We start from the raw sequence: 9,587 nt of genomic DNA on the forward strand, positions 1-9,587 counted from the left end.
TCCAAGGTCTTCCAACTCTATAATTCTGTTCTGTTCTTTTCTCAATTCCCGAAGCCAGGCAAAAGCCAGAGCAAAGGCGTTGATTATTTGGTAGCATACAGTCCCAAAGGTGCTTTTTCAAGAGGCAACTGGACTTTCTTTTTTTTCTTTGAAGAAGTTTCGCTTCTTATCCCAGAAACTTTTTGGATGAGAAAGCACCTTTGGAATAACTATGATCTGGATGGCTGAGAATCTCCATAGACAGTCTGAGGCATGTCATTGAAAGGGGTGTGACATTATACATAATGGAAGAAAATCCCTCTTGCTTATTTATAGGTTTAGGCCAGGGCTTCTTAACCTTAGCAATTTTAAGTAGGTGGACTTCATGGCTGGCTGGAGAATTCTGAGAATTGAAGTCCCACTTAAAGTTGCTAAAGTTGTGAAATAGTGGGTTAGATTATACAGTATGTCCCAACTTGCATTTTAACTTTCTGGTTGGCATTTAGCACATGCACCTAAGCTGCCTGAGAGTGTCATAAAACGATAGATGTTTATGTTGTACACTACCTTCTTCAATGAAATGTTATTGTGTGAGGTTTGCTTCTGTGTTCCTTTGTTTTATGAAAGGTTTTTCTTGCGCATCTTTCTGGGTGCTGAGTAAGCAGAAGATGATTTATCAATTTAATAAATATCAATTTTTAAAAAATGTGATCTGGAAGCTTTAGATAGCTGAGGGGGTGGGAAGCAAGAAAGTATTTTATGGAAGCTTAAAAAATAACAAATGTGTTGTAGTATAAATGTTAATGTGTTATGAGACAAAGGAGCTTTCACCCTGTCTTCTGACTGCTAGTTAATGTTCATGAATACAATCTGCTAGTCTACTGACAGTCTGTTTTACATAAAGGCTGTTAATAGTCCTTAGGCTGTATGTTGCAGATGACTCCTGTTTTTGGTTGTTGTTTTTTTTCTGGAGCTACTGAGTCTTTAAAAGGGACCGGTGGCTCAGTGGGTTAGGACACTGAGCTTGTCAATCAGAAGATCGGCAGTTTGGCGGGTCAAATCCCGAGTGCCGCATAGCAGAGTGAGCGCCTGTTACTTGTCCCAGCTTCCGCCAACCTAGCAGTTCGAAAGCACGTAAAAATGCAAGTAGAAAAATAGGGACCACTACGGTGGGAAGGGAACAGTGTTCCGTGCGCCTTTGGCATCTAGTCATGCTGGCCACATGACCACGGAGACGTCCTTGGACAAACGCTGGCTCTTCGGCTTTGAAACGGAGATGAGCACCGGCCCCTAGAGTTGGAAACGACTAGCACGCATGTGCGGGGGAACCTTTACCTTTACTGAGTCTTTGGTTTACTTAACATGCAAACAGACACGTGTAAGCAAACAATGAAACTCAAGAGAGTTTTATCAACCATGAGCTACATATATTCTCTTCTACTGGAACACGTCAATTAGATGAGCCACAAATATTTTTTCATGAAGAATGCAATATAAGGTTTCATTTAAAAGTTTTTTATCCTTATTCAAATTATTTTAATAGTTGCTTTGTATTTTCTATTATTCATACATTTAGTTATTTTGCCCTCTTCATGTTAGCAATGTATCATTGGAACACAGACATTTCTTTTTGTATTGGGCATCTGTGGATCAATAAACAGCTTAATTCATTTCAGATAACAGTTTCAAAATGGTAGCCTTTGCAACTGACTCATTATTACTAACTGAGGTGCCATTTCATACTCAGATTTATGGAATCCTTGGACATAAACCATGGTGGTGCAGGAGCCATGATAGCGCAGTGGTTAGAACTCCCACAGCCAAGAGTTCAATCCTGACCAGCTACTGGTTGACTCAGCCTTCCATCCTTCTGAGGTTGGCAAATAAGGATCCAGATTGTTGGGGGCAATATGCTGACATTTGTAAACTGCTTAGAAAATTCTGTAAAGCACTATGGAGTGGTATATAAGTCTAAATGTTATTGCTATTGTTATAAGAGGCAGAATATAACTAATTTAGTTAGACAAATAAGCATTACTTAAAATCTAAACCACTTTAAAGCGCCTGTTTACTCCTGCAAAGTTAAAAATGGCTACATGGATAAATATTAGTGGAAATCTTTGCCTTGACAAGCAAAGTTGGATGATCAAAATGCCTATGATTATAGTTAGAATTTGTGAGGGTGGGAAAGATGAAGCTGTGCTATGCTTGGATTGCACAACCAAGGTTTGCAAAAATTGTACAAGCCAAGGGAGACCTCCCCATGTAAGAATAGTTATGCCTTCTCCCCTGAAAACACATCAGGTGTTATTTGCTGCAATAGTTTTAAAAATGGACAATCGGAAAAAATGATTCATGAAGTTATTTTTCTTATCTCATTAAATCTTTAATCTGCTTTGTATGGATGTTTTCTGCTTCTTTGGGGAAATGAGAATGCTAACAGGCAATTTTCCTAGCATTTGTTTTACTTTCTTTCATTGTATGATGTTCTTCCACCAGTGTATGCATCATGGCTTTTTAGACAGATTAAATATGACGCTTGCCCTATCCTCCCCAGTCACAAAATTTGAAATCTTAATATTTTAGAAGTAGAAGCTAGATTACTTCATTGTGTTCTATGATGCTCAGCCCACACGGATTATTCCTCAAGGACTCCCAAGTGCTGATATGAAGTGGATTATGTGTGGAATGTGATAGCAACCTTTTCAAACACAAAAGGTTAATTCTGACCATAACAGCTGAGCTAAAGCATTTTCAGACTGCTGTTCACAATATTATGACTGTGCATGTTTGTAAATCCACTGAGTTTACTGAGATTTATACGGTATAGCTTATACAGTAAATTTGCATAGAGTTGCAAAATGATACTGCAATTACAGATATGTGGGAGAAAATGTATAGAATTTATTAATATTTACTTCCTAATATCTTCAACTTATAAATCCTTTGACTATTCCTCATGACCCACAAAACTTTATATATGTAAACCTATGTCTGTCTGTCTGTCTGTGTGCGCACACATACATATACATATAGCAACAGATTTAGGCTTATATATCACCCCATAGTGTTTTACATCACTCTCTGGGCAGTTTACAATGTCAGCATTATTTGCATATTGCCCCCAACAATTTGAGTCCTAATTTTACCGACCTCGGAAGGATGAATAGCTGAGTCAATCTTGAGCCCCATCAGGATCAAACTCCAGGCTGTGGGCAGAGTTTGTCAGCAATACTGTGCTTTAACCACTGTGCCACCAGGGCTCTCTCCATAAATATATAAATTATCTGGACAGTATATATTTAAAAACATATAAAATATAATATTTCAGTAAAAGGCAGTTAAAACAAGGATAGAATAATCAGTTAAAAATTTGGGGGGAAGGCCTTCAAGACACTCACCAACCCCATGCTTCACAATCGCACAGAGAAGACTTAAGCAGAATACGTTACTCTCAGCTTGCCTTGTCCTGTCAGCATAACAACCTGCCATCAGATTTTCTTTTCTGCCCTGCACTTTCCAATCCAGGCAACATCTACATTCCTTTAGGATACTGTACTGTATAGAGTTGCCAGCACAAACCCTCCCCTGTGTTCACCCCATGGCCATTTTTAGAAAGTTTGCATGTAATGATAGTGTTCTGTACCAGCCTGCTACCGGCCCTGCAGAAAAGGCAGGGACAACCCCTTTTACAAGAAGGCAAGAGGCTGGAACTAAGCCTGCCAAATTTATGGATACAAAAGCAAACAGAACAAGACACGAACCATGAAACAGGAGCTATTCAAGCGGTTGCCTTCAGCAAACCAGCCCTCCCACGCATTCCCCTTTTATACAGTTCAGGGTGTGGCTTCTCTCTGCCTCCTTCCGAGGTGCCCCATTGCCTTCCTCTGTTTACTCCTGATTGACTGCCTCCTGCGTCGGGCGTCCTTGAACAGGGCCAGCTGTGGGTCATCTTCATCCACGCTGTCAGGCTCACACAGCTGGGTCTGCGTCGTGACCAGGTGGGAGGGGCCTGGCTGAGGGCTCTCATCAGCAAGCTCTCCAACCCCCTCAGCAAGCTCTTCAACACCCCCTCCTCCTCTGAGTCGTCCGACCCAACTGCTGAACCCACAGGCTGACCCTGAATCACAACAGATAGGAACAAGCCCACATAAGTCTTGAAACCCAGTGTGTTTTGTGCCAGGCATTATGTGGGTTCTGTTCTAGATGACGTGAAGCACTGGTTTTGTGGTTCCTCTCCAGGTGAAACCAGTGTACCCAGAGTCACCTTACAGGGAGATGAGGGGGGTATAAATTTAATACATACATGCATAAATACATACATAAATACATACCAACAAAGCAAATAATAGCTCTGGATTTTTTTTCTCTTCCTCACTGATTGAGCTATAGAAGACTGGATTTTCTTCTATTTTTTTAAACTACGTGAAATTGACAGGTTCTCTGCTGGTTTTTCTTTTTAGCCCAGTGCTATTAAAAAAAATGATGGAAAACTGGTCCACCAGAGGATATGCTGAGCATGTGGAAAACTCTTATTAAAAGTTTCATTGAAAGCATATGTCCTCAAAGACTCACTTATGGAAAGGAAAGTGAGAGATGCTTGTTTTCCAAACCTGGATGGGAAGAATAAAGATAGGGTATCCACCAATTGGGTGCTCTGATCACCAGATGAACATTACCAAACTGAAGAATGGACTGACACTGAGACAGAAATTTCTTTTTTATAGTAATTTTATTAAAGATTATTTGTACAACCGTAAAATTACTACATACTAAAAAAAGATAGAATAAAAAAGTAGAATAAAAGTTTAGTCGTATAAATGTATCAGAAATATATACATCTTGTTTACACTGCTTTCTGTATCACTTCTGAGGATATATAACCCATAGTTTTTTTCACATGCTTTTGACCAGGGACCCAATGATCCCTGTAATGTGCATGCTAATAAAAGCTATTTCGCTGCGTCTATCTCTGTACACTTTGGCACTTTTTTAAATGGCATTTTCTCTTTTCCTGTTTTTTTTATATTGTTAAACAAATGCTGATTTTTCCATGTTTTGTTCAGGAGGTAATGAGGGGTGATGGATTATGCACTGATTCCATTATTATATAGTTTGAGTCTTTAATTAAATTGATAATAGATAGCTTGATGGGTTTTTTCCTTTATCTTTTTCTCGTGTCTTGATTGGCACTTTTTCTTGAATAACATTGCTTACCCCAAAAGGGAATACTGTGGTGATACGTATGTATGCATCTGATAGGATATGATTAACTTTAAGGAAAAAATAATAAAATAATAAGTGTGCCTTCTCTTGATTACATCTGTCATGTGGAATAGAAGTGTTCTTGAGCTCTACAGGGCCCTGACCTTATTAGGCTTTCACAAAACTAAATATCTGGCACTTTTAATAGACTTTGGGGATTATGTGCAGGTGATCTACTCCCCGATAGTGTATTTTGGTCTTATTTTAACATCAATGTGTAATCCTTCTAGAATTATTTCAGTAATTGAGAAAGCCTACAATTTGATTAAACAAACCAATAAAAACTCAATTTTAACTTCAGTACATCTGAGGACAACGAAAGATGATTTCATTCACAGATTGGGTACAAGACAAAGGCAACATCATGAGGACACAGGAGGGAAGAAATGTTGCCAGAACACGATTGTACTATGTTAGGCATAAGTGGGAAAGTTCCTAGTTAGCATAGGTTTTCCAAGCAGTATAAGTCAATTCATTTTGTTTGTTTTTAAAATTTGAGTTTTGTCATTGCTGGAATAGATGATTTATTTAGCCTTCCCCAACTTGTTGCTTTTTAGATGCATTGGATCCCTTCCTTATACTTATGCCAAAAGAATTTGGTCACTCTTTTTAGGTCCTTCAAAAATCTTCAGTCATTCTGTAGAATGGTGATTACAGTTCACCTAATCCAATTTCTGTTTGCAAGACAATTTCAAATCCTTCAGGGCTAATGCATCAGGATGTAAAATTCTTATTGTGAGTTTGGCAGCAATATAAAGCATCCAAACAGATATATCTGTCTGCCTGTCTGTGTACATAAATACCTACCTAACTACTTATCTACCTATCTAGCTATGGCACGATACCTGATTACTTCAGTGGACTAAATTTCTTGCATAATGTATGCTTGGTTGATTTGATGTGGCAAGTTTGGAGCTTTGGGTTCGTTCAGTTAAAGAATGCTGTCTCTTTGAACCCTGGAAGCACATCTCCACTGTAACAGTGCCTGCCCTCTGGAATGAGGTCCCCATGAGATTTGAATGGCCCGCATCCTACTGGTGTTTCCAAAAGGCTTTAAGACTTGGCTCTTCTTCCAGGCCTTTGGCAAGGGTGTGTGTAGCCTCCTTAGATTCTTGTTTCCATTCCAGATCTGTCATATTAACTTTTATTTCTTATTTTTTTCCTCCTTTGATTATATTTTTTCTTATATTTTTTTAATGAGTGGCCAGAGTAGTTGGGAATCAGTCATCATACAAATTTAATAATCCAGAATGCTGTTATGATGCCCTTGAGTAATGAACAATATTTGTTTCCTAAGACTTCAGAGCCTAAGTCTCAGCAGAGTCAAATGCCACATAATTAATAGGATGAACACATCTCAAAAATCTCCAGCAGATTAGGCAATCAAATAAGCCCATTACCATGTCAGTTGTTACCTTTTTTCCAAGATGTGGCATTTTCTAGTGTTTAAAATTTGAGCCGAGGAAGCATTTCCAGGCCAGAATTGCTGCTTCTAGCATCAGAAAAGAAGTATTTTCTACAAGTAGAAAGTTTCAAAGATGGGGCTCTGAAACTCCATGTCTATGACAAATGAATACAGTAAAGCAAATTTCCAATCTAGACTATGTCAATCTTATTTCTTTTAGGATATAGTCTATACTGAAAGCTTGTTTTTATGCAAGTTTATTTCAAAATTTAGTTTAAGAGCTAAACAGACATTTGAAGTTCAGCTGGAAAATAACATACAGTATACAGTACAGGTAGTCCTCAACTTACAACCATAATTGAACCCAAAATTTCTGTTGTTAAGTGAGACATTTGTTAAGTGAGTTTTGCCCCATTTTATGATCTTTCCTGCCACAGTTGTGGCAGCTGATAAGTTAGTAACCCAGTTGTTAAGTGAATCTGTCTTCCCCATTGACTTTGCTTGTCAGAAGGTTGCAAAAGGTGATCACATGACCTTGGGACAAAGCAACAGTCATAAGTATAAACCAGTTGCCAAGCATCTGAATTTTGATCACATGATCATGGGGATACTAAAAAGGTTGTAACTGTGGAAAACAGTCATGTCACCTTTTTCAGTGCCGTTCTAACTTTGAACTAGACAAACTGCTGTAAGTCGAGGACTACCTGTATATGCACAAATCAGCTTAACATGATTTAATGCAAATTCGTTGCTATAAATGATAACAGATCCTCATGAAAAAATAAATTAAAATTAAACTCTTAAGTCAGAATGCAGTCAAAACACCTAAAATAAAATTCTAAAGTAAAAATAAAATATACTGTAATACCAATATAATATATTTATCAATGTCAATATTTACACATCCCAGCCCTCACTTAAGATATTTTGTCCGAAAATATTTGGGAAGAGTTTGATCCTGTGACTCCGGATGAAGTGGACAGGATCATGGGGAAATTAAGTGCCGCCACGTGTTTGTTGGACCCGTGTCCCTCCAGGCTGGTCTATGCGTCTTGGGAGGTTACACGAGGCTGGCTCCTAGCAGTTATCAATGCCTCACTGAGTGAAGGGTACTTCCCTGCCGCCTTGAAAGAGGCAGTGGTAAGGCCCCTCCTTAAGAAACCTGCATTGGATCCAGCTATTTTAAACAACTTTCGTCCTGTCTCCAACCTTCGCTTTCTTGCAAAGGTCGTTGAGAGCGTGGTGGCACGGCAGCTCCCTTTGGTCCTGGAGGAAACTGAGTATCTGGATCCGTACCAATCGGGTTTCAGGCCCGGGTATAGCACGGAGATGGCATTGGTCGTGCTGGTGAATGATCTCTGGCGAGCCGGAGATAGGGGTTATTCCTCTGTCCTGGTCTTATTAGATCTCTCAGCGGCTTTTGATACCATCGACCACGGTATCTTGCTGCGTCGTCTTGAGGGGTTGGGAGTGGGAGGCACCGTTCTGTGGTGGTTCTCCTCCTACCTCTCGGGCCGTTCGCAGACGGTGTTGGCAGGGGGGCAGAGGTCAACCCCTAGGCCCCTTAGTTGTGGGGTGCCTCGGGTTGGTGCTCTCGCCCCTCCTGTTCAACATCTATATGAAGCCGCTGGGAGAGATCATCCGTGGCTTCGGGGTGAAGTATCATCAATATGCTGATGATACCCAGCTTTTCATCTCCACCCCGAACCAACCCAGTGCTGCCCTCGATGTGATGTCCCATTGCCTGGAAGCGGTACAGATTTGGATGGGAAAGAACAGGCTCCGGCTCAACCCGGCCAAGACTGAGTGGCTTTACGTACCGACATCTCATTTAGTCCAAGAAGTTCCATCTTTGATTATAGGAGGAGAGATGTTACCTCCCGTTGATAGAGCACGCAATCTAGGCGTCCTCCTGGATTCACGACTCAGTTTTGAAGATCATATTGGAGTCATGGCTAGGGTGGCATTTGCCCAGATTCGCCTGGTACACCAGTTGCGCCCCTTTCTGGACCGAGATGCCCTACGTACAGTCACCCACACACTCGTTACCTCCCGTATAGACTACTGCAATGCTCTCTACATGGGGCTGCCCTTGAAGACCACCCGGAGGCTTCAGCTGGTGCAGAGTGCGGCTGCACGGGTAGTGATGGGAACACCCTGATACTCCCATATTACACCCCTCCTGCGTGAGCTGCATTGGTTACCGGTTGCCCTCCGGGTGAGATTTAAGGTGCTGGTACTTACCTTTAAAGCCCTACATGGCTTAGGCCCGGGATACTTGCAGGACCATCTGCTACCGGGAACGAATTCCCATCGCCCAGTACGCTCACACAGAGAGGGCCTCCTCAGGGTACCGTCGGCTAGACAATGTCGGCTGGCGACCCCCAGGGGAAGGGCCTTCTCTGTGGGAGCGCCAGCCCTTTGGAACCAGCTCCCCCCTGAGCTTCGAATGGCCCCAGATCTCCAGTCCTTTCGCCGCGGCCTCAAAACACTCCTTTTTCAACTGGCTGACCTGGACTGACAGGGATTTAATTATGTTTAATTTTTATTTTAATTATGTTTACAATTTTTAACTCTAATTTTTAATTTATTTTAATTTTTTATTTTAATTTATTGTACAGAGGCCTTTAATTTTAATTTTATCTTAATTTCTGTATTTATTGTATATTATTGCTGTTAGCCACCCTGAGTCCTTCGAGAGATAGGGCGGGATATAAGCCCCATTAATAAATAAATAAATAAATAAATTTTGCTCAAATTAATACTATGGAATTACAGTCACACAGCAAATTCTTGTTGCTAAGAGACTAGATTTGACAACTAAAAGTGTGACCTTAGAATTTCTGTCTCCCAAAACAACCAGGTGTCATATATGTCAATGACTGGAATGTAAATCTAAACCAAGATCAGGGTAGAATTGACAGTGGAGTAGAAAGCC

This window comes from Vipera berus (genome assembly GCF_964194415.1).
Source record: "Vipera berus genome assembly, chromosome: 1".
NCBI lineage: Eukaryota > Metazoa > Chordata > Lepidosauria > Squamata > Viperidae > Vipera > Vipera berus.